General features: G+C 44.1%; 1 long non-coding RNA gene across 1 annotated transcript; it reads left to right on the forward strand.

Moving 5' to 3' along the window:
- Positions 1–12,502: 12,502 nt before the first annotated feature.
- On the forward strand, positions 12,503–25,856 carry LOC136294275 (uncharacterized). Its single transcript, XR_010722353.1, has 3 exons — positions 12,503–12,519; positions 15,093–15,149; positions 25,832–25,856. It is a non-coding gene; the product is annotated as an uncharacterized lncRNA (long non-coding RNA).
- The last annotated feature ends 475 nt before the right edge of the window (positions 25,857–26,331 follow it).

Genomic DNA, 26,331 nt, shown 5'->3' on the forward strand with positions numbered 1-26,331 from the left:
CCGTTCTCAGCAGTTCTATCCCATTAGTGCTGTTGTCTGCTCTTCAGAGACATTTCATGAGGGTGCATCAGCTGCTCCTCCAGGCTGAAGAGCTCATTCCGAAGGCTCTTTTCCACATCCTTGGCCTGTATTTTGGTTCCCATATGCTCCCCCTCTTACTGATGAGTTAAGGGAATGAATAGCAAATAGTATTCTTTATCTAAGGCCATTATTAATTGAATGGAGAGAGTTTAAAGCACTAAAACTCTGCAAATACATAAATAAATGTAAAAATAAATTTATACAATTTATACAAAAGATAAATTTAGGAAATAGTACAGATGAAAAAGAGGTGACAGGACCAGGTTTAAGGTGGGGATTTTTTAAAAGGTCATTTGCATTTTGAGATCAACCTAATATTAAAAAATAAAAAGACAAACACAAAAACCTGAAGAATACAAAGGTAGATTATTTGTGTTTAAATTAGTATTGTGAGTCCAGCTGAGCAAGGTTTTGTTTGTTTCTTGGACCACTTATCTAAAAATAAGTACTCAAATCCTGTGCCCTTGCAACACTCTTCTCAGGGTGTTATCAAAGCTTCTCCAGATAGAATCCTCCATTCTGGATGTCAGGCATCCTTTTTTGATCTTTGTTTGACTTAATACTTGCCTGTATCGTTCTGCTGCTGTTTCCTGTCCTCAGCTCACACCTAGCTGCTGATATTTGCTGTTCCACCGCTTTGTGTGCCATTCTCAAACTCTGTCATTGTTTATTTGGTTTTCCAGCCCCAGGTCCCTGATGATAACAAAACACAAACACCCCAGCCTTGTGGAGTCTCGTGGTGATTCCTCCTGATGAGAATGGTCTGATGGTCATCCAAACCATCTGCTTGATGGTGATGGGGATAATTTGTTTCCTAATGAGTCCAGTGACTCACTCTGGAAGAAGTTGCCTGCATGTCCTTGCTTGTTTGGGGTGGGACTCTGCTTTGTGTTGCACTGTAAAGAGACCTTTACAATGCTCTGTGAATATTCTTTATATTCTTCAGGGCTCACTTCAGAAAAAAAAAAAAATGAACTCTGTGTGTCTAAAAATTGGAGATGGCCTGTTTTCCACTTCCTGTCTCCATGCCAGTCCAAAACACTACCCAAATAACTGCTTGTTGAATACTCCTAGCCATTTTCTTTACTCATCACTTGCATAATAGTGTAAAATAGCAAATGTGAAGCTTCTTTCCCCCTTTTCTCTTGGTCTTTTTTCTTCCCCCATTTTGTACATGCTCTGTTCCTACCACATGGATCACTCATGTATTGCTGCAGTGAAGAACATGGAAGTAACATGAAAGGTGTTTATAGGCTTTGTTCCCATTTCCTGACAAGTTGTTCTGAATCGGGATGATGATCAATGATACTCTGGATTAATGATGTAGGGGGAGGCTTTGCTGCTCCTGAAGCCAAGGGAAAGTAGTTCCATTGACCTTTCAGTTCTAGAATTTCACTCTAAGGATTGAATTGAAACTGAATCTGGGTGTAGGGACTTGGGAAATGGCTTTTAGGATTATATCTGACTGCCTCAATTCCCTTTTTAGTGCTAATAGGCAGAGGAAAGGTGTCCTTGGTGCCTGCAGCACTTTCCAGTGCACTGTCTCCAGTTTCCAGTGCTTTGTCCTCTAGAATCCGTGTGGGTGTGTGTCCTATCACTCATTAAATAATTATATATATTTATGTCTCCTACAGAAGTGTTCTTCACGTGTATGCACATCCACCTTAGCAAATGCTTTTCAGATCTCAAAGGTATTTTTCTGCCTGGTGAGTTGAGTTGTTGGAAGTAGGAGTTGCTGATGCGCCACTTAAAATATATTTAAACTTGCACAAAGAAGATTACATAAAAGATACTGCTGGAGATGAGAAGAAAGTCTTTCTGAAGGGATTTTGAGCTAGTAATTGATGGAGAGCTTCAATTGCTCCCTTTTTGTGTTTTAGGGTTCAAAAGGAGATTGTGTCATCTCTTTTAGCAGGTATTGCAAGCAACTAAATACTTTGTTTAAATATTTTGTGCAGTTAAGCAAATAAATTTTGAACAGATATCTTCCATTAACCAACTAATTAAAATATCAAACATGCACCCTGTTTCCAAGAGTCCCAAAATATCCATAACCTAAATTTTGAGGATCTGACTTTTTTTTTAATGCAACTATAATGAACCTGGAAGATTTTGGGGCTGAGCTGGTGATCTGACCCTGGAAAAGGTGGGGCTTTTCTGTGCTAATGCTAAAATAAAAATTTGAAGATTCCCTTTTACTTTGTTACATTCGGTAATTTCTGCTTTATTGCAGCTGCGCACATTTCAGTTGTGGTACTCCAAGACATCCCCAGGTATATTTTATCCTGGGAAGATAAAAATGAAGCTCTTGGCCATTGCCTGTGACTTTGCAGTTGAGGTGTCTCAGTCCTGGCGTTGGCAAGCTGAAGAAATTTGGAGAGAAAAGAGTGGGGGAGTATGCTCAATACATAAATATAAAGAATGAGAAAAATGTATTGACAACATTAGCAAATAAATCAAGCACAGATGTAGGAGTTTCTAAATGTGCTCATTAAATATTTACATTTTACGCTCTCAAAAATGGAAAATATGTTGACATCTCAATTTATCTCTTTTGAACAAACTGTCATACCTGGCATGGTATAAAATTGATAACAAAGAATAAACTGGTCTGGAAAAAGTCAATTACATTTCTTGAAGGAGTGAAAATGATACTGAAAGAAAAAGTGTCTTTGGAGTCTGGTTTGGCTGAGCTTTATATCTTTACTGTAATGTTTGTATAGGATGATGACAGTTTGCGTTAGAGCCCAGAAAGCTTCCTGAACCTGTCTTCTGGAAAGTTCTTCAGTGGCATTTTCTGCTGAAACTCCAGTGGGCCAAAGGATGGGTGTGATGAACATCAGCCAGGAAAGCATAAAGGTTGTTTTGCTCTGCATTTGGAAGTGAACTGCAGGAGATTTTGGTTAGGGATTAGAATACTGCATTTCTTTTTTTTTTTTTTTTTTTTCCCAAAAGAAAAAGACAACTGTTCAGATCATTAAATGCATATAAGGTCGCCTTAATAAATTGTTCTATATTTGACAAAGAAAAAAAGGAGAATTATTTAGACTGTTTTCATCTTTTTAAAATCATTTCTCTTTGATGCTCACAGTAACCAGACCTCTTCTTCAGCCAGGATCTCTGGTGTCTGCCACGGGATTTCTCTTCCAGTTGTGTTGGAAAAGAAAAAAACCGTCAATATGGAAAAAAATTTAGTCAGTATCATTGGAATTTTTGGACTCGGATGAAAGTTGAGGGAATGATGTCTCTGAAGGCAGCTCTTGTGTCTTGTTATTCCTCCCTTACCTGAGGTTGAAAGAGGGCTTTGGTTATATTGCAGGGATTTTGGCTCATGCTAAGTGCATCTATTCCAGCAGGATGATGTTTCTAATCAGACTGGTTCTGTATTAACAGTTTCTAACTGGCATTTCTTTTATTTCACAGGCTGGAGCCACAAAGCGCACATGAGCTGACACGAGACGTGAGGAGGCAGCAGAGCACTTTGCCCTCTGTGAGTCTGGGGTGTTACATCCCTTACAGGCTTTCTATACCCCTGGATTCAGGAAGGAGACCAATTTGATATTCACTCCACTTCCACATGCCACTTGGCTCTTCCTGCCACAGTGTCATATTGATTCCAGTATTGACTGACTGAAAACCAGGACAACCGGAGTTGCATGAGGCTCCTGCAGGAGAACACAGAAACAAATCCCCAAAGAAACAAAATACTCACAGGGAAAATGTGTGCTGTGCACTAGAGAATTTTTTTTGACACTTACTTGTGTGTGTGTATTACTGACCCAGTGATGGTCATTAGGCTCTGCAAATCAGTGAGAGAAAGCAGATAATTAAAATTACTGCCTCTGCACGGAAAAGCCACAGGCACAGTTGTAAAGGACATCCGTAGACAGGGGCTCAGCTGGGTATTTTGAAGTGAGAGGGCTGGAAGAGGCATGCAAAGAAGGAGGAGAGAGGGGAAGCAACTACAACTCAGAAAACAAGGAGAGGGATGAGGATCCTGTGGTGAGGGCTGTGTGGCTGCTTCTTCCCCCTTTCCAGTCTGATTTGCTGTAGTTAGGATGGCCTTTCATTAGGGCACTCAGCTCTTGCTATTGCAAAGGACTGGGTTGACAGACTGAAGCACCTGGGATTTTTGAAAATGAGTCTTGTTTGTTGAGCTATGAAGGATAAGAGCTTCAAAGAAAAGTGAGAAAGAACAGGAAGGTTGGAAAAACAATAAGGGCTGCAATGGAGGCTTTTTAACCCTTCTGGAACAGAAATTTGGCTGCAAACAAGATGTAAATAGACAATAACATTGTTAACAAAAAGGGAAAATGCCTCTGGATGAGATTTTGAAGGGGAGGATGAGAATTCACTAGAAATGTGTAAATTAAGAGCTGAGAACAGTTCTCAAGTAAAAGGAGTTGTATTTTTGGGACAGCTGATCAATTTAAGATGGAGATGGTCTAGCTGGACATGTTACTCCTGCTGTACACCTAAGGCTAGGTTTAAAGTATTAAAAATATTCTCTCATGAAGCTGTATAACAGAATATAGCTCCTTTCAGGGCAATGTGGTGGGTGGGATTCCCTGGGATGGGCTGAATCATTTGGTCCTTATGCTGAGTCAGACCAGCCTGAAGCACAGCATTAAGGACAGGGATTTCAGAAGGTGCATGAATGATCTGAATCACTGTTTTTCCCCATGCCAGGCCTGGATCTGCAAGGGAAGGAGCAGAGTAAGCGAGTCCAGAAGGTGTTAGTGAGGGGTCAGCTCATTTTCTGAGCAGCCTTGAGAGGGACGAGCCTAGCAGAAATATCTCTTGATGTCAGATTCTTGGCTTGTCCCAGAGAGAGAAGGATGGAGGGCACTGTGGGTTAACAGAGTGGAGAATACTCCCCCCCCCCCAGGTCTTTGATGTCCCTTGGAGCACAAAGCAGTGGGGAGAGCAGGTGGGACCAGTGGCAGTGAGCATGGATGTGTTTTGTGGAGATGGGATGGACAAGGGGATAAACACTGCCTATTGCTAAGTGGTTATGAGGAAACTATGGCTTCTCACACAGGGGTTAGCACAGGCAGGAGCTGGTGAGTCAGATTCAAAAGTGTGGCTTCAGCAAATGCAAAGCATAAAGATTCATTATGTGTCCTGCTGATTCTGGCACGTATTTGGCTGACTTGTTCAGCCCCACTATTACAGACTTCACCTGTCCTCCCACACACCTGGGCAGGATGTCTTGCTCCCTGAGTGCTGTCACTTGCTGGCCCAAAGCCCTGCTCTGGGGAGACAGACTGTGTGTCACCTCTGAGAGGAACATCTTCAGTCAATGACAGCTCTGGGTCACACAGTTCTAAAGCAGCAAGAACCACACCACTTCAACTTGTGCAGGTCTGACATGTCAGCCCGGGATCTGGCTGCTTTGGATCTGCACAGAAATTACTGCTTGGAAGGAAAATACTAATTTATCAAGCACTGAAGAGTGTAAAAAACAATTAAATAAGCTCACCTTTTCTTGTTTTCAGCCTTAGACTTAATAATGACACTGACATTCTTGACCTTCTAACTGTGACCAGTTATAATAGGTGTGGCAGATGAAAAATTGTAATGTTTAGATGAGTAAAAATGGGGGGGTTTTTTTCATTAATTTGGGAACTGCTCTCAGGAAAGCTGTATCTTATTGGCACATTATTGTTTGGGCTCGCTTTCATTTGTGAAAAAATATTTCTATCATGATTTTAAAAGGGATTTTGCCATGTCTTTAAAAAGAAAATGGGATCTCAAGCCAGGACTACATGTTGCATTCTTACAGAAGTTGATCACCCCTACAGCACCATCCCTCTTTAATCCCAGGAAACAGAAAAAGCATCGTAGAAAGGTGATTTGGAAATGCAAAATTCTTACACCTTTTGGAGAGATGAATTCCTGTTTCAGCACAGGGGCAAGATGTGTCAGCTCTGCTGACGATGAGAATGGTTGGAATGGGGACCCCTTGCATCTCAAACTGCCAAGGCAAACAGGAGAACCTAAAATTCACAGATATTCAGAAACAGTGAGAAAATGGCACCCCAGGGAGCAGGGCCCTGCCAGAGAAAGGAGAAGCTGCCTTGATTAGGTCATTATTCCCCAACCTCTTTGTCCTACAGAATATTTTGTTCTATGTCAGTGAGGAGGGGTATGTTGGAGGGAGAAGTGCATTTGTTTGTCATACTTTGTTCTTCTTGAGCAGTAACTTAAAATCCTTGAAATTCATCATAAGCCTGGCTGATTTACAAGTAGCTTTTTCCAAAGGCTGCAAATTCTGGTGGTTTCATTGGAGAATCCAAGGCAGGTCTATGGGAGTTACAAGCAGAGGAGTCTAACTAGGTACATTTTTTTTTCCTCATTGGCTTTCTCAGGAGAATGAAGTAGTTTAGTGACATTTTCCAGTTTTCCTTCAACTTTGTCACAGAAATGGATTGGATATTCCTTCTTCAGTAGATTTTCCTGGGGTGCATTTCCAGCTCTCACTGTCCATTCCTTGCCTCAACTGTGGCTGATGGTTTTTAATGGGGGAGCTGAAAGGGTGAATGCAGAATATTGAAAAGGTCAGAGCAACCCTTCAGAGCCCCTGTGGTTCAGGCACAAGGTGGGGATTAATATTCAGATACCTTCCACTGCAGCAAAAACTGAAACATGGGATGAAAACAACCCCTCCACGTGACAAGGATTGCAAGTGGGCAAGGGGAATAAACTCTTAGCCTGTTCCTGTGGCTGTTTTCACATTTTAATAACTGTGCTTGTCTTATATGCAAAGGTCCTATTTTCTGGTAGTTAGTAACTTTTATTTTTCTATATAATATCTGAATTCTACTCTCAGAGTCTGTGATCAAAAATCAAACTGTAAATTGAGATAATTGATTTGGTGTTTTTGTTGCCTTTTTTTTTTTCCCCCAAATTGATGACTATACCAGAAAAAGAAACTCTGAACTTTATATTCCTAACAACTACCCTGCCTTTCTTTTTCTTCTCTTCCCATTCACCTACAGAAAAACATGAAGAATATCTTCATGGGGTTGCTTTTGATATGCCTAGACTTCAAAAATGAAATAAACTTCCAATTTCTAACTGAAACTAGGTTTTGGGACAGGATTGGAATTGGAAAGCTAAATTATTTTGCTTTTTTTTCACATTTTTTAGGGTTTTTTTGCAAAATATAAAATACTCCAAATTACTTTTGGTCCACCTGAAGCTGCTTTTTTGAGGCCTGAGAGGCTTGTTCTGGGCTATGTCTTTGTTTGAGTCTGGGCTTTGTGATATCCACAAAACTTAGGCAGGTGCAGTGCTTGTGTGGAGCAGGTGCACTAGGTGTTTATTGTGTCCTTGTAGCCTTGGGAAGATGAAGTGCCCGGATGGGAAAAACCCCTCAGTGAAGTGTTGATCCTCATTAGAATAATTCCTCATGTTCCAGCTCATCCAAGTAATTTTCTCCTTAAGTCTGTAACAGTCACTGCTGTTGATGCCATATTTTATTTTAAAAACCCAAACTGTTTTACCATGTCTGACTTTGTCAGGGCAAGTTTAATTAAAGCCTTCCACCAGGTGGGAATCTTGTTCAGCCACGTGAGCCTTTTCCATCCACTGAAATTTCTCAATTCAATCCCACCAAGTGGGATGGAGCTCCCCAGGGTTTTAGTCTGTGGTGAGGCAGTGGATGTGGCAGGAGCACCAGTGGCAGGGTTTTCCACCAAGCTTTCTCAGCAAGTGAAGTGTTAATTTTCACTGGAAAATTCTGCAGAGCCTTGGGAGGTGCATCATGGCTCATCTGCAGCTCTCCAGGATCTTTATTTTAAACCTCTCTGAGGCTGGGCTTTGTGTTAGTGTTTGCAAGTGACAGCTTGCAAAGCTGAGGAGCAGAATAAGCTGTGGTTTAGGATAAATAGGAAACATTATTTATATAGAGGAAGGAATAAAGTTGAAAACTCAAACAGCCTGAAGGAACCCAAGAAAGGCACTTTTAATAAGTGAGCATTGGATTAACCTGTTCCAACTGAATGAAGTAAAGCAGGAAACAAACACCTTGGCAGGAGGTGCTGCTTTTCTGTGGGAGCAAAGATTCTGCCCCTCCTCCTGTACCTGAACCCTTAAAACACAACCAGGTTAGGTCACAAATCCCTGGATTTAGGCGTTCTACTCTGAGCAAATAGGGCAGCCTGAGGCGTTCTGTGCATGCCAGGTCAGTGCAGCAGGACTTTGCAGAGGGCAGGGGGTCCTGGCGTTCTCTGCTTGCACCTTGAGAATCAGCAGAATCCTAGCAGAGTTTGGGTTGAATGGGATCTTAAAGCCCATTCCACTACAAGCCCCTGCTATGGGCAGGGACAACTTCCACTATCTCAGCTTGCTCCAAGCCCTGTCCAGCCTGGCCCTGGACACTTCCAGGGATCCAGGGGCAGCCACAGCTGCTCTGGGCACCCTGTGCCAGGGCCTGCCCACCCTCCCAGGGAACAATTCCTTCCCAATACCCCATCTATCCCTGCCCTCTGGCAGTGGGAAGCCATTCCCAGTGTCCTGTCCCTCCATCCTTTGGAAAGAGTCTCTCTCCATCTTTCCTGTCGGCTCCTTCAGGCCCTGGAAGGCCATAATTAAATCACCCCAAAGCTTCTCCTCTCCGGGCTGAACATCCCCAGCTCTCCCAGCCTTTCCTCCCAGCAGAGCTGCTCCATCCCTGGGATCATCCTGGTGCCTCCCCTGGCCTCTCTCCAGCAGCTCCAGGTCCCTCCTGTGCTGGGCCCCAGGGCTGGGGCACCTCTGCAGGTGGGGTCTCACCTGAGCTCAGGGGCAGAGGGGCAGAATCTCCCCTCCCCTGCTGCCCACGCTGGGGCTCAGCCCAGGGCACGCACGGGAGATCTGGGGGCCAAGGCATGGCCAACACTCACTCACCAGTGCCTTGGTGGCTTGGGAGGATGTGGAATTCCAGTGTGTGCCTCTGGGGCATTTGATTTTGGGTGCAAATAGCCATGGAATTAAACTGTGTGAGGTTAATAATTATATAACACTTCTGTGGTGGCTACTCGTGCATAACTCTCTGAGCACCTGACAGCATCCATGTTATCTAAGGCGTTCTGGGAATGTGAGCCTCTGATCATTGCTCCAATGGAAAATGTAATTAATAAATCTGAACAAGCACAGCTATACCAGAACCAGCACTGATTTCCATGTGCAACCGGCAACAGCCCAACACCTTACACCATCTTTCCTTCCTAAAATACCATGATCAGGGATAGAGACCAAGGTCATGGGCTAAAGGATTTCCACAGACATTTTTGTGGACACTTTATAGAATTTTTACAGAAGTGCTCCATGGACTCAGGGAATGATGTCTGTATTTCTCTATCAAATAGGGAGTGGATGGAGTGTCGAGGAGTGTGACACTTGGCATGACATAAATGGAATAGTGGTATGGAATAAGGAGCAGATATTGTCCTGCTATGGGCTGAGATAGAGTTCATATCTTCTTAGGATCTGGTCTAGGGCTGTGTTTTGAATTCAGTACAGAGCAATCCTGACAACATGCTCATGTTTTGGTTGTTGCTAAGTTGTGTTTATCCTAAGTCAACAACTTTTTGTGTCTCTTGCTCTGTACCTGTGAGGAGGTACACAAAACAAAGCTGGGAGGGAGCTCAGCTGGAACGGGTGACCTGAACTGGTCAAAGGGATATTCCCCACTATCAAATGTCCTGCCCAGTATATATACTGGGGAGTTACCTGAATCAGGGTTCAGGGATTGGGTCTGCCATTTATCAGTGGATGGTGAGCAATTGTGCTGTGTGTTTTTTTGGAGTTTTGTTTGTTTGTTTGTTTGTTTTTAATATTGTTATTATATTAGCAATAGTTAAAATTTGTCTCAATTTTTAAACTGTCCTTATCTCAGCCAGCAAGCTTTACTTTTGGTTTTCCTCCCCATTCCTCAGGAGGATGCAGGGGTTCAGCAAGTGGCTCTGTGGAGCTTTGTTGCCACCTGGGGTTAAACCACAACAATGCCCAAGGGTTCTCCCCAGAGCTGCTGTGTCTGCTCATCCCCAGCCTAGATTGATCCTGGGGTTGCCCCACCCCAGGTGCAGCCCCAGCACTTGGCGTTGTTAAACCTCCTGAGATTCCCACTGCTTCAGCTGGTCCAGGTCCCTGTGGATGGCCTCATCCCTCAGGGGTGTGCCTGCACCCTCAGATCGGTGTCCCCTGCAAACCTGCTGAGGGTGCACTGGATTCCTTCATCTGTTAATGAAGTTACAGAACACCCACTGGTCCCAGGACAGACCCCTGGGGGCCTCCACTGATCCCTGACATCCATCAGGACTCTGAGCCCTTGACCACAACCCTCTGGCTGTGACTGTGCCACCACTTCCTTCCCCATCCATCAGTCCATCCATCAAATCCAGCTGTCTCCAGCCCAGAGAGAAGGATGCTGTGGGGACCCTTGTCAGAGGCTTTAGAGAATTCCAGATAAATGAGATCCGTGGCCCTTCCCTTGCCCACTGATGGAGTCCCTCCACCAGAGGCCACGGGGTCAGTCAGGAGGATTTTCCCTTGGTGAGGCCGTGCTGGCTGTCCCAAATCCCGTCCCTGTGCTCTGTGAGCCTCAGCAGAGCTTCCAGGAGGGGCTGTCCCTGGATCTTCCCAGCACAGAGGGGAGGCTGACAGGGCAGTGGTTCCCAGGCTCCTCCTTTCCGCCACTGTAGAGATGGGGACAATGTTTCCCTTTTTACAGCTTCTGGGAAAATCTCAAGCAGAGTGGGAGAAGGCTGACTTTCCCCTTGGGTAAATGTAAAAAGAGATTGTTTTCACACAGCCAGTCAGTCAGCAAAAGACAAATAACTTTAATTGGGGAAATGGACAATTCAAATGGCTTTTTGCTTCTGCCCATGTAACAAAATGTTATCATGTCTCACAGGGAAAGCAGACTTGGGAATGTCTGCAAAGAAAGCTAAAATAAAATGTTGGTCTCAGGCTCATAACAAAGCCTCTTATCCCTGCAGCATTTTTTCAGTTAACAGTGTTTAGTGTTTTAAGGTCACCAAATTTAAATTACATCAGATATTCAGTTGGTATCTTTTAATTGGCTACCTTGATTTATGATCTAGGTGGAGAACCCTGACTTCCTTTTCACAGTATAATAATGAGACCTGTCCTAAAATATTGCTATTAAATTACCTTTTTGGTACTTACTGAAACCTGTCCAACTTGGGCATTACCTTTATAACAAAGCTTTGGTTTAAATACTGCAACAGTGAAAATTCTTAAGTAGTGGTAACAGCAATTTTTTCTTTCTTTATTAGAAGGTTTTCTGTTCTGTGCTATTATTAACTTATTTCTCGGATGAAAATTATGCAAATTGGGTTTTTAGTTAAGTCCTTCAACATGTTTGTGTCAAGGTTAAGATTTTATAAGCATTTAATTGATTTTGATTGATTTGCCAGTATAAAGAGGAGCATAACTAAGAGGAGATGGTGAGTGTGCCTGAGAGTACAGAAAGAAGAGGATGTTAAGTGAAACTGTTTAATCTGAGACATCATTCACCTGTTCTTTGAAAACAATCCCGGGAAGGAGCACATGTGAATAATTTTAGAGGATATGTGTTAATTAGAGATAAGACATCTGTTTGAGTTTGTGTCACTAGTGAATGGCACACAGTATTTATTCTGCTTTTGGAACATTTTGTTCTCTTAAATACAACTTACCTCAGAAATGTAAATTGTACATAATAGATCATTAGTTATCTCCCAATAAGACTTAACAGCACAACCTGTGATTGGTTTCACCACCTCACCTGGTTTAAATCTCTCCTCTGATTCCTTTCTCATATAAAAACACAAGTTTCTTTTTTTTGGGGGGGGGGGGGGGGGGGGGGGGGGTGTTTCTGTTTGTTTGTTTGTTTTTGTTGGTTTTCACCTTTCTGAGCCATTGGCATGAGGAATTCTGTAAGTCCCATCCTAAGATCACTGTTGTGAGTTTTACTGTGCCCATACTGTTTGCCTTAATCATCGATCCCGCCCCACACATTTCACACCATCACTTCTATGTCTTTTTTTATAAGTAGCTGCTTTGGGAGTGTGAATTTCTGTCCTACAAACATCTTTGTTCCATGTCATTCCTTCTCTAGTTCATAGTCCCCCTTTAAAACCTGTCTCTGATGTCTGCAATCCATTGTTATCCAGCCTTGACTTTGGATAGATAAACTGGGGCCAGTTTGAACATGGGGAGCAGTAAAATTATTCATAACTATTGTCTCTTCGCTACATACCTCTCTCTCCTCCTTTAATTTGTTTACAGACTTGTCATAACTACGGATTTTGATTTCAAAAGCCCCCAGTCTGTTTCTTTTTCATTGTTTTTACAGCACCTTCTGTTGCATTCTCTTGTGGTTATTGATGGGAGCTCTGAATCAGATTTTATAACTGTTGGAATGTCAAGTCTTGAATTTTGAGCCAGGTAGGTAAACTCTGCTGGGAGGAAGAGTGAGCAAGGCAAACAAAGGTGATGGGGGTTTATGTGGTTCAGATGTGCTGTGGAATTGGATGTTCCCATCACCCAACCAGTCCTTTCCAGGACGCTTGGGGCACTGTGTCATTTACTTCTGTTTAATGTCTCCACTGATGATCTGGATGAAGCGATTGAGGGCACCCTCAGTAACTTCTCAAAGAACACGGAGCCAGCTGGGCGTGTGGGTGTGCAGGAGGGCAGGAGGCTCTGCAGAGGGATCAGGCTGGATCCATGGGCTGAGGGTCAGCAAGGCCGAGTGCCGGGTCCTGCCCTGGGCTCAGCCCGGGCCCTGCAGCTCCAGGCTGGGGCACAGGGGCTGGAAAGGGCCCGTGGGGAAAGGCCCTGGGGGTGCTGTGCCAGCGGCTGGACAGGAGCCCAGGGGTGCCCGGGGGGGCACCGGGCCAATGGCCCCTGGGCTGTGCCAGCCATGGGGTGGCCACAGGCCCAGGGCAGGGCCCGTCCCCTGGGCTGGCCCTGCCGAGGGACCTCCAGGGCTGTGCCCAGTGCTGTCCCTCCTGGCCAGGGAGCCCCGGAGGGGCTGGAGCGTGTCCAGGGAAGGGAAGGGAGCTGGGGAAGGGGCTGGAGCCCCAGGAGAGGCTGAGGGAGCTGGGAAAGGGGCTCAGCCTGGAGAAAAGGAGGCTCAGGGGGGACCTTGTGGCTCTGCACAACTCCTGACAGGAGGGGACAGCCAGGGGGGGTCGGGCTCTGCTCCCAGGGAACAGGGACAGGACAAGGGGAAACGGCCTCAGGCTGTGCCAGGGGAGGCTCAGCTTGGACAGCAGCAGGAATTTCTGCATGGAAAGGGTGCTGAGGCCTTGGCAGGGGCTGCCCAGGGAGGTTTGGAGTGCCCATGGCTGGAGGTGTCCAAGGAAGGGCTGGAGGTGGCACTCAGTGCTCTGGGCTGGGGACAATGTTGCCATCAGGCACAGCTGGGACTTGGTGATCCTGGTAGCTTTTTCCAGCCTCAGTGATCCTGGGATTCTGTGATTTCATCTTATTCAGGGGCCAGTTTCCCTTAGATCTTTTTGCTTGGTGCCCTCCTGTGTGTAGTAGCCTCACACAGTGTCTTTAATGACCATCCAGCAATCCCAGTGATCGCTGTGATGCCAAACCAAATTTGGTGTCCAAGGAGCGTGAGGTGTTCCCTGGATAGGGGAGACCAGCTGAGGCAGATAAATCTCTACATGCCCCTGCTCCAGCACACCTTTCATACATGGCACAGGCTGATGTGCTGATACTGCTTTTGCTGAGTAAATTTAAGGAGCTCACAGTGGTCCCTGAGCACACGTGGAATCCCTATTAAAAGAGGAAATAGGAAGAGAGAAGTGGTATTTTGGAACATGCAGAAACAATGCCACACTGTCATTTATTAGGCAAGCAATGTGAAAATGTGCTCTAAGACAGGAAGGCAGAAGGTTGCTGAGCTGAAATAGTTGCAGGGAGTTGAAGGGAGAAAAACTGGGATGCTGTAGATGGAATGGAGAAAATGCTACAAAATGACAGAAAAAACCCCAACCAAGCAGACTGGAAAGCAAAGGAACAGATGTCCCATTTTACATTCAAGAAGTTCACTTCTTCAGTGTTTAATCACTACCTCTCATATTCTCAAACACTAATTTATTACATTTACCTTCAAAATTCTCAACTCTTCCTTATGTCAATCGTTATCGGTAACAGTCACATGCACTACGCTCTGTAGTAAAGTGTAGTGTAAAGAAAAGCTAAAAAATGTAGAAGTACCATTTTTAACACCTTCTAAAAACACCTTTGAGCACAGAACTTGTGCTTGCAAAGGCAGAGTTAACCTCTAGCAAAAACATGTAGGTATAAGATCTTTTTGGTTATTCTAACATGACCTCAAATTCTCAGGTTTCAATTCTCTTCTTCACCTGGAGAACAAAACAAGGGAAGAGTTTCCATTGCTTGAATGCATTTATTTTATATTGATTGAATAGTTAAAAAAACCCCCAACCACATTTAAAGAGGTGGTGGGTTAGGAAATAAAGTAAAACAGCAGAGACAAAAAATGCACTGGTGTGGTGTGAAACGTGAGGTTATGTACGATGCTGGTATGTAGCAATGATGTTTCATCCCAGAACATGTCACACTCAAAGTGTTGGTATTTTCAGGATCTCTTCCTGGGGCATTTTCAGGAGGGAAAGGACTTTTAATGCCCAAACTACATAACACTATCACGATCTCCCCCTAAATGGGTAGTGAAGGCAAATTCTACCTCGACGAAGTAACAGGAGCATCAGCAAGATTAGGAAAGGGCTTCCTGGACTCATTTAACACCTATTTCAAGACTGTGAGCCCTCGAAAAGGGAGCACAGCAGGACCTGCTTAGCTTCAGGAGGCCCTATATTTTTGCACCTTCCTCAATCCCAAATGCATTCGCACTTTACAGTTAATTAAGCCAGGTGGGTTTGTTTTCATTTACACCATTTAGGGATCTGCCCATGCAATGCATTGTGTACAGCAGGATCCATACTGATTTATTTCTGTATTGTCGTACCTTTCAGGCACTGTCTGGTGAGAACTGGCCTTTCTGTCACATGTGTTGTCAGACAGCCAGTAAGGTAGGAATATCCTCCTGTAAGACTGGAATTATGCACCAGTTATAAAACTGCTACAGCTGTGACACTTGACCAGTGCATAAATTCAGTATTCACAGAACTTACATTAGCTACCCAGAGACTTGATTATGGGCGACTGTTTATTTTGGGTAGTGGTATTTAAACTTGGGTAACAGTTTTGCTTATGTAATCAAGAAAAGTTTCTTGGTTTCTTTTGCTGGAAACACATTCCTTGTAGTTAACATAGAGGGAGGGAGTGTGGAACTTGCTAGCAAAACTTGCCCGTATTAAATCCATTGTGAGTGCCAGAGGCTTTCACTCTGTTGTTTTACTTCGGGAAGGCTGGGAGGTGTAAATACCTTTACTAGAGCTCATTGAGGGTTTAGCTGTGCTTTGAACACCTGCTGAGTGCCCACCCCTTTTCCTGGCTTTGTCTTGGGCTCTTCTGAGCTAGTCCATCCTGGGAGCTTTGGCCTGGTTTCCTCATGAGTCACAGCATTTGGGTGTGATCAAAACTAGATCAAGGCAAACACAAGATGATCAAGTGTAACTGTTCTGTCATGGGAACTGTCGGGAAGCTGTATTTAAACTGTGAGGCAGAAGGATATTTTAAGGTTTGAAGGTGACCAAGGAGTGTCAACGTGCTTGTTTATAAAGAAAAACAGCTCTGTGTCATCCACCCATCTTTTGATAAACATAAGTTTAACACACATCTCCCTAGAAGGATTTGAGCAATGGCAAGGGGGTTCTTCCACCTTCCCCCACTGATTGAGAAGTTTTTGCTTTCATCAGAACCTTTTTCCCATCCTGTGAGGGCAAGTTAAAGATGGGTGTGTGCGAAATGGCAGTTCCTGTGCTCTCAGCCATAACTCTACCCTGTGGCTGGTTTTACACTCATCATGAAAGGCTTTTTAAATTGACTCTGGCTTATTATTTGCTTGCTAATGCAGTTGTCCCTAAATTTTATGTGTGACCTTAATCTCTAGGAGGAGATTCACAGACAGTTTTCAAGGTTGCTCACACGTTTCTGCTCAGTTCACTACATCCAGCTCAGTGAAACACCAATAAACTCCAGAGGAGTTCCACAGTGATTATTGAAAGCTCTGCTGTACAGGCTTTCTCTTCTCAAAATTGCCTGTGTTCAGGTTTTAAGAAAATTATAATGTCGCTTTGAGCTGTTGCATATAATAGAATGAATATTTCATGTATTTTATCTGTCACCTAATGAATTACAAGGTTTTATATTTTGCTACATGGGGATGCATGTGGGAAAACCTGATACTTTCCCCAGCTGCTGCACAGGCTGTAGTACAGGAATTCTGAAGTCCTGACATTTACAAGCTCAAAAGAATTTACACGTTTAACAAAAGTTTTAACAGTATAAAAAGTGTTTGGCAACACAGTACAAGTTAACCTGTGCCCTTTAACGTTATTGCTTTCCAGGAGCTGTCAGTGCTAAGTGATTAAACAATAAATCATAACACACGGAGACAACAGCAATCCCTGGAACCATCTGTAAATGACAGACTTCTGGAATGCTCTTTTATTCCCTGAACACAGTTTGCTCCTTAGAATGGTCCATCAGCAAGGGCAGTGGACTTAAGAGGCTTTCTGTCATTCCTGGTAAAATATCTTACTTCTAGTGAGGGAGAGTTTGTTTTTGGGAGGAATAATGTAATTTGGAAGTTGATATTCCCTCATGAACAGAAGAGCTGTAACTTGAATTTCCTTGAGGTTGATAGCACAGTTAAGGACAGAGTTCCAGCAAAATGGAAGAAGCTGTCCTGAATTCTGGAACATGCTTCTCATTGACAGAAATGAACTTCCCATCGAAAAATGTCAGTTTTTATAATTTCTGTGTGATACAAACTTGCTGATCGCCTCTGGAAGAGATCTGTGTAAGTTCCTTCTCTTGTGTGATTTTGTGAAATTTGAGCCAGAACTATAGAACTCTGTGAAATTAAAATTTGAAAGTTCTTTTAAGCATTAGGATGTAAGGGTTATTGTAGGTTTTCATTGAAACTTATTCATTTGCATTAAGATTTTTTTAAAAAATGAAATCAAGAGACACTAAATCCCCTCAGCCAGGTTTGTGGGATGAAGTGGCCAGTGCACAGCGAGATTGACAGGGTTCCTTTGGAGTTAGTCCTGAAAGGCAAAGGATTCCAGGAAGGCCAGATGTACTTTGAAAAGGAATTGTTAAATATTTGAGAGCAGGCTGTCCCCATGTGTTGTTATCAGGGAAAAAGACCAGCCTGGTTAAACAGAGAATTTGGGCTGGAACTTAGGGAAAAAAGAGAATCTATCAGCTCTGGAATGAGGATCAGGCAACTTGGGAGGACCATAAGGATGTTGGAAGGTTGTGTAGGGAAAAGATTAGAAGGACCAGAATCCAACTAGAACTTGATTTGGCCTGCAGTTAAAAACAACAAAAGAAGTTTCTATAAATGCCTTGAGAGCAAAAGCAGGGTCAAGGAGAGCCTTGCTCATTTGTTGAATGAAGAGGGGAGTGCAGTGACAGGGGATAAGCAAAAGGCAGAGGTATTTAATGTTTTATTTGCCTCAGTCTTCAATATCAGGACCAGTTGACCTCAGGGTATCCAGCCCCCAGAGCCAGAAGTTAGTGATGGGGAGCTGAATGTATCCCACAATCCCGATGATGGTTGGTGACCTGCTCTGCCAAACAGACACTCACAAATCTATGGGCCCTGATGGTCAACAGCAGCTGGACATGAGCCAACAGTGTGCCCAGGGGGCCAAGGAGGCCAAGAGCATCATCTGGACCTGTATCAGCAATAGTGTGGCCAGCAGGACCAGGGCAGTGACCGTCCCCCTGTACTGGGCACTGGTGAGGCCACACCTCGAGCGCCGCATCCAGCTCTGGGCCCCTCACTTTAAAAGGACATTTGGGTTCTGGAGTGTGTCCAGTGAAGGGCAACAAAGCTCATGAAAGGTTCACAAAGCAAGTCTGATGAATGGCTGAGGGAGCTGTTCAGTCTGGAGAAGAGGAGGCTCAGGGGGCCCCTCTTCACTCTCCAAACTCCCTGACAGGAGGGTGGAGTGAGGTGGGGCTTGTCTCTTGCTGTGCCTTCAGTGACAGGAGCAGAGGAAATGGCCTGAAGCTGAGACAGGGGTGATTCAGATTAGATATTAAAAACCCCAATTTTCACTGTTTGGGTTGTCAGGCATTAGAAGGGGCTGCCCAGGGAAGTGGTGGAGTCACCACTCCTGGAGGTGTCCAAGACATGTCTTGATCTGTTGCTGGGTGATGTGGTTTAGGGGTCCACTGGCAGTGCTGGATGGATGGTGCATGGACTGCATGATCTGGAAGGTCCCTTCCAGCCTTTAGATTGTATGATTCTGTGGGTGTAATGGCATTTAAAAACTTTTTTAGGATTTCTTTCTGAACAATACACTGGACTCTGGAGCATTCACTTGTCTCTCTGAGCTTGCACAACATCCCCTCCTTCCAGTGTCCCCTACCCACTTCTCTGCCACAGGACCCCACGTGTGCTAGAGTGTCCCCCCGTTATCTCTCTGTCCACCAAAGTCTTTCATGAAAGGTTTTCTGGAAGATTTTCTGGAAGATTTCCTGGATCCTTTTGCTGGAAGTGTGCGTAGAGATTGCATGTGGCTATCTCTGCACCACCACCCCTGCATGTTTCTGCTGTTTATAGTGAGGGATGTGGGTGGGTGGCAGGCAAAAGGAACACACAGGAAAATAATTTACTCTACTTTGAAACACTGAATGTTTAACCTCACAAAAAGTACCCAAATTCTGCCCGTGGGAGATGTTGTAGTCCCATCTGCCAAAATATGTTTGTTCGTTATAATTTCTCAAAGGAGGGCTTTGACTGCCAAAAACCCATCTGATCTCAGTTTTCTGATACTGGTTGACATTACTGTAATAAAAATTAACTTTGTCTAATTTTGCTGCTTGGGAAGCAAATTGCCAAATGAGCTTCAAATAAACAAGTACATATTTAGTAAATTATCCTTAAAATAATTAATTTTTATTGGACATGCCTTATTACTGATGCTGAAGAATACTTTATTGAACTGTTTCTATTCTCTGAGAATCAATATTTGCTTGTTCATGATAATGCTACATGTGTAGAGTCATTTAGAATCACAGTCATTAGCCTGGTACTCCAGTGCTTCTATTACAGCAAATTGAAAAATTTTGCTTTTTAAAGGAAAAACATATAAGTATTATGATATGTTATGATAATGATTAGACTAAAAGGTGTTAATCAGAATGATTTATTGCACAGTACAGGAGCTATAACTATCAGCACAGTGCACTATTGTTAAGACAATATTGATGCAGTGATATTAAAGCCAACAAAACCAATTAGTAGGTAGAGATTGATGTCACTCACCCAGACCAAGGACTCTGGGTATATTTCTTTGGCTCAGCCTGTAGGAGTGACCTTGAGGGATATCCTCACTCCAGGGAGGCATTCCACACACACCCCAGGAAGGGGTTTATTAGAAGATCCCCCCATTAAAAAGTGGGTCTGGGTTTCTGCAGTCTAAAGAAACCTCCTGTCAGTCAGGTGTCCCCAGGCCAGTGGTGTCAGGGAGCAGATTTAGATAAGGTATCAGTGGGATGACTTCTTTGTTCCCTTATCAGCTCTGCCATATCTTCAGCTCGCTATCAGGATTTTTCACTTCAGGATTGATGAGTCAAGCTGCTTTCAGCTCTATTCATCCCAAAGCCAGGATGATGTCCACTTCTCCGTCTGCCACTGACAGCTCTAAAAATGGGGCATTACTGGACTTGTTCTGCCCCCACTCCAGGCAGAGCACCCTGCTCCACTTCCGGAGTTTGACAGGAGTGGGGTCAACGCCAGAAAATTGCCATTGAACATGTGTGTTGTTTTTAAGGCAGATTTCCTGTATTTTATAGGTAGCAAAGCCTTGCTCCTCCCAGTATTTAGCTTGTAGGAATGCCTGGGCTGGGCATTGCAGGGGTTCTTGGCTGAGCCACTTCCACCAGCTGAGCTGGAGTTATGGCACTGCTGGATGAGGGCAACAATTTTGCAGATGTAGAGGGAACTTCTGCGGCCAAAACTTGAGAAGTTAAATTCCAGAATGTGCACATGTGGAATCCTTTTCCAGATGTACATTTGGCATGTCCAGTCTGACTGACCAGATCAAACACGTGACAGCCCAGGTCTGCACCAAAGGTAGCTGTGCCTCTCAATTTTTATCATTTTTTTTTTTCATATGGCCAAAGTTAAAATGGAGTTGTTAGGAAGAAAATGAAGGAGATGCAGTGTTTAAAATGTTTTAAATGCAGTATATATATATATCTGACAGATTTTTACTGTATTATTTGCTATTATTTCCCTGTTACTGAAAAAAAAAGCTTCCTGATAGATGTTTCAATAAGATCTATTGCAATAAGGAGAACAAAGATCATTTTTCAGGCAAACACCAGTAAAATATCTAGTGAGTATCAGCAAAGCTTGAATTAGATTAATGGCATAATTTTTTGTATTTTTTCATATTTCATATCACATTGCAAAATGAGCTCAACACTTTACAGCAATATCAACTGGTTTAGATTAGCCAAACCCACTGGGGGAAAAAATTGAAGTTTGATGTGTTAATTTTTAAAATGAGCCTTTTAAAATCCACGAAGGAACATACGAACAACTTCTGGAGGTGGAAAAAATCTAAGGTACTGCTTAAATTTTGTATATTTAAATCAAAATAAAGATTCCGAAGAAATTGTGTGGACAGAAGTAATGTAGCTCATGCTACATTTGAAGAAAAAATAATTTTTGTAAGACTGATTTTTTAAAAATTGCTTTAAAATACTACATTATCTGACAAACCTGTCTTCATTTCAAGTATACAGCAAATAAATACACCTTTAAATCTTTGGTATTTTCCTGTCCAGCCATGTTCTTTCTGCTGGAATGGATTAGATTTGAGTATTTAGTACCCAGTCTGAGTCTCCACAGAGTTGAGGCAGGAAAAGTGGAAAGAGAAGCTCGTGGTACAGTGGGCTCTCCCAGAAAACCCTTTCCCTGTTACCCCCTCTCCATGTGCACATACAGGAGAGCATCACTTGGAGCAGGGACAGAGAGAGCAAAAAGGCCAGGGAGGACACTAAATCTGGAGAAACAAAGTGTTTAGATACTTCCAATTTAAAAGTGGAGATGTTTTCCTTGAAGAATCCCCCCAGGGCACTGCTGTGCTGTGAAGGGAGCTCTTGCCAACACTCTGGAGGCCTTGAAGGAACTTCCAGTGCTGTTCTCCTGTGTGGAGAGTTTTCAGCTCAGCCACCACGCCTCAGTAACTCTGGTGATATAAATTATAGGGGTGTTCTGCAGCCTCCAAAGAGAAATAGGAAGCACAAGGCTGTAGCTGTGTCAGAACTCACCAAATGTCTCCACCTGGAGGACTCTGTCCAGTGTGGGGCCTCAACGCATGGAGGAAGTTAACCTGTTGGAGCCAGTCCAGAAGAGACCATGGAGATGCTCCAGAGCTGGAGCCCCTCTGCTCTGCAGCCAGGCTGGGAGAGCTGGGGGTGTTCACCTGGAGAAGAGAAGGCTCCAGGGAGAGCTCAGAGCCCCTGCCAGAGCCTAAAGGGGATCCAGGAGAGCTGGAGAGGGACTGGGGACAAGGGATGGAGGGACAGGACACAGGGAATGGCTTCCCACTGCCAGAGGACAGGGATGGGTGGGACATTGGGAAGGAATTGCTCCCTGGGAGGGTGGGGAGGCCCTGGCACAGGGTGGCCAGAGCAGCTGTGGCTGCCCCTGGATCCCTGGAAGTGTCCAAGGTCAGGCTGGACAGGGCTTGGAGCAGCCTGGGATAGTGGAAGGTGTCCCTGCCCATGGCAGGGGGTGGAACAGGATAAGCGTTAAGGTCCCTTCCTACCCAAAGTATTCTGGGATTCTCTTTTTTTTTTGGTGGGAAATAACCCTGCACTAAGCAGAACCAGAATTCCCAGTCACGGGTGTCCCTTTAAGTGTGTCCCAGTGGATGGTGAGACCTGCTTGTCCATGAACTGCTGGGAAGGGGGTGTTTTCCTTCTCACAGAGTGTGCAGTTAAAAACCAGCGTATTTCCAGGAGTGTGCTTGAAAGCTCTCGGACAGAAATGGTCCCCAGGACTGCCCAGGCACTGAAGGTTCTGCCTTGGAGGGACACCTTGGGGCTTCAGAGAGTCACTAGGTGCTCTTCTTGGGAGGTAAAGTGTCACAGGGGAAATTAGTCTGAAAGGAGCATTCTACTCAAGGTATTATTTAAACACCAGGGGATTTGGAAGCTGAGGTCTGTTACTTGGTTAAATACCTATTTCTAATTGCTCATTAAGAAGAGAGATTAATTTCTTAAGCACTGCAGAGTTTATGGGCATATTTCCCCTTCTCTGAAAGCACCTGGCCTGCAGCTGGTCTGAAGCCAAGGTGGAGGCACTTCTTAGTGCTCCAGCATCAAAAATGTTGATTATATTTTATATTTTGTAATATGTTGACTCACGTGATTCATGTCTTACCTTTTTTACTGTATGGAACACTAAATGTCTTGTTTCTTTCAATTTTTTTTCTGGAAAACAGGATGGAAAGAGTAAGAGGGCTCTATTGCCAAACCCAAAGCTCTACTTTAGTCCAGATTATCTCGCCAAATGCTTTTCAGTGAAAGCAAAGTCTCCCTGTGCCCAACTGTGAAGCCTCAATGCTCTAGAAACCCTTACCAAGGGAAGAAGAGCGGTTCCATCAAGCATTTCATCCCAACATCCTCTGAATGAGGGATGATGAAGAATTCCAACAAAACTTGGGGTAGCATCTTCAAGGCCATTTCTGTCTTGTTTTCCAGACATTGCTCCACATGCTCCCTGTTTCTCACTTTTGCATAATCCTATAAAAGATGATACAAGGATATATTTGGGTCTTCCATGTTGCTATTACCCAAGCTAGAGTAATTGAAGAATATCAACTTCCTGATTTGGGCCCGATTTGACTTTTGATAGTCAGGCTGCACACTTCAAACTCCCTTGGCAATCCCAAAGAATCCTTCTTTCTCTCACTCCTCACTAACTCCTGCATGTTGCTGTTGTGTGCAGCAAACCTTCGCTGTCTCTCTCCCCTGAGGAGCTGGAAACGATTCCTGTAAGACGAGTACTTAGCAAATCCATTTGCAAAGTGCGACTGGAAAACTCAGGAATGTGTCGGGGAGGGAGGGGGGTTTCCACATCAATGGAAGATTATTCATTCATTGTGAATTTAGTTACACATTTTCAAGGCAGTATAGATTTCCCTCCTGAAAATAACCCATAAAATTTTCTAGGCAGGGGGGAGGGAACCCACCTAAATTGCTGCCATTTTTTTTTCATATATTCATAGAAATATGGATTACAGAATGAATTATCATAATTTTCTCACAGCATGCCATTTCTTGAGTGATGTTAATACCTTGATGATTGATAGTCAATGTAGAGGGAAGAACATTAATAGTAAATACAAGCGTTTTATTTCCGTGTCTATACGTCTTTGTTGTATTTTGCCAGAAACACACAGTGCTATAGCCTTGCTGCTTTTGAATGATATCACACTATACTGCATGTCTTAAATAATTTCTTTTTTCTGAATAAATGATCTAAGTAATTTACAAACATAAATATACCTAGATTTATGGCCTAATAAGATTTGATATATTTAGTTTAGGTTAAAATACAACATTTTATGAGTAATCATATAGGTAGGTGCATACGCTGTATTTTGAGATGGCAGTAATTTACTGCAATACCCATTGGTGTAGACAGCTTTAAAATGTGCTAAGTTACTGCCTTGGACCTTCAGTCTTAAAAACCCTAGCATCCTATGTGAATAAAAGATGGCTCTTAATAATTCCTGGGTTTCATGTTCACAGGCTAAGTCCTTTTTTTGGTTATTCTCTCTTTTTCTCTTACAAACTTCACTTCTTCAGCCCATTTTCTGCTGCTTATTGGTCTTCCCTATGAGTGTGATGTGTTGAAAATAAACCAGCAGTGGCAGGTTTCCATTTAAAACTCATATTGCTCCGTTAGCACTAAGTCCCCAGCACAGGAAGGACATAGATGGACCTGTCGGAGCAAGTCAAGATGATCAGAGGGATGGAGCAGCTCTGCTGTGAGGAAATGCTGGGAAAACTGGGATAATTCAACATGGAGAAGAGAAACTTTGGGGTGACCTAACTGTGGCCTTCCAGTCCCTGAAGAGATTTGGAAAGATATTGGGGGGTGGCCTCCCCTCTCAGGGAAAGCAGGACAGGACAAGAGGAAAAAGCCCCAGGCTGTGCCAGGGGAGGCTCAGCTTGGACAGCAGCAGGAATTTCTGCATGGAAAGGGTGCTGAGGCCTTGGCAGGGGCTGCCCAGGGAGGTTTGGAGTGCCCATGGCTGGAGGTGTCCAGGGAAGGGCTGGAGGTGACACTGAGTGCTCTGGGCTGGGGACAAGGTGGGCATCGGGCACAGCTGGGACTCCATGGGCTGGGAGGGATTTTCCAGCCTCCGGGATTCTGTGGAGACAGAAGATGGAGGGGGACCTTGGACAGGGCATGGAGTGACAGCACAGGGGGGAGTGGATTCAAACTGAGAGTAGGTTTAGATTGCACATTAGGAATAACTTATTCCCTGTGAGGAAAGGTGGGCAGGCCCTGGCATAGGGTGCACGGAGAAGCTGTGGCTGTCCCTTGTTCCCTGGCAGTGTCCAAGGCCAGGTTGGACAGGGTTTGGAGCACCCTGGGATAGTGGGAGGTGCCCCTGCTCATGGCAGGAGGTGGAACAGGATGAGCTTTAAGGTCCTTTCAAACCCAAACCACTCTGTGATTCTATGACTGTTTGTAAGCCAGTGTGAAATGAGATCTGCAAGAGTTGATGTAAACTTGAGCACCTTGATGTAACCCATTGAGTTACTGCCTGAATGATGTAGAGACTTGAACTTGATTTTTTAAGCAGACATTTGCTATTTCAGTGCTTTACCAGGAAGAGATGGAAGTTACACTCCAGGACTGGGGATGGTGCTTGTGTTGTTTAAGAAAACTGTGCTGTTTTCAGTCTATAGCTATCTCTCCAGGTATCCAGCTGCAGAGCAGAGATGTGACTGCACAGCTCAGCATGGACCCCAATTCTCTTTTAAATTAAGCTATTGGCATTTAGTATTTCTAGGCCATAGAGTTCCCCACACTACCTTTCCCTGCCTAGGAAAGTACAGCAGGCAGCGTGTCTGAATGTCCAAATAGATGTTCTGAATTAACTTCTTTAATGCCATTGCTCAGTATTGGGTTGATTATTGTACTGGCTAATTAGAAAATACAGACTTCGTTCAGAACAAGGTATAGCTTCATTTATTTAGGGAAAAAGGAAAATTTCCCCAAATTTTCCCCTTAATGGAAGCTTCCGCACTAAAGGTGTACTGCCAAACCCCCAAATTCCTGGAAGACTTTGAAACTGGAAGAAAAAGGAGATCACCGGATGCACTGGATTAATGAAAGCAGAAGAGCTGTTGTAATCCTGTCTGGAATAAACCAAAGCAGTGTAAGATGAAGTCGGAGCTGGTATGTGCTGATGCTGTGATGATGACGGCATTCTCCAAAATCAGGATATTTTGCCTCTTAAGGCAGCTATGAGGGTGTCAGAATTCAGGGGTCATTTTTATTTTTTAACAGGATTTTCTGTTTCTCTCTGCACAGCCCTAAAATCAGGGACTGCTCCTTCATCCCTCCTGCTCTGAGTATAATCTGCTGCTGACAGATCATAAAGAACCCAGCGCGTGAAGACACACATGGAAGGATTTGATCACTGAAATGCTCAGCACGAGTTGGAAAATTCCATCCTCAGGGGCTCCTCATGTGTCTGGATCAGCCATGGCCGTGCCCTGAGCTGTGCTGACCCCCAGCAGCTAAGCCACGGCCTCCAGTGTCATTTTTGGATGGGCTGCTGTGGAGCTCGGGAGGTGTGCGGGTTAATTCCAGCTTCTCACGGCCCGATGGCAGCCTGGAGAAGGCCAAGGAGTGTTTGGAATTATGAAGGCTAAAATTAACCTCTCCCCCTGCAGAACAAGGGCATAGCTTGCTCCCCTACCAGTCAGAAAAGTGGACACAATTTAGAGAACAGCAGCAAGGAGTAAAAAAAAAAGCTCTAGTGGAAGAGGTTTCTGTTTGGGCGATGCAAAAAGAGGAATTATTATTAA

The sequence above is a fragment of the Chamaea fasciata genome, unplaced genomic scaffold (assembly GCF_029207755.1).
Source record: "Chamaea fasciata isolate MVZ Bird 193981 ecotype frontalis unplaced genomic scaffold, bChaFas1.0.hap1 SCAF_9, whole genome shotgun sequence".
NCBI lineage: Eukaryota > Metazoa > Chordata > Aves > Passeriformes > Sylviidae > Chamaea > Chamaea fasciata.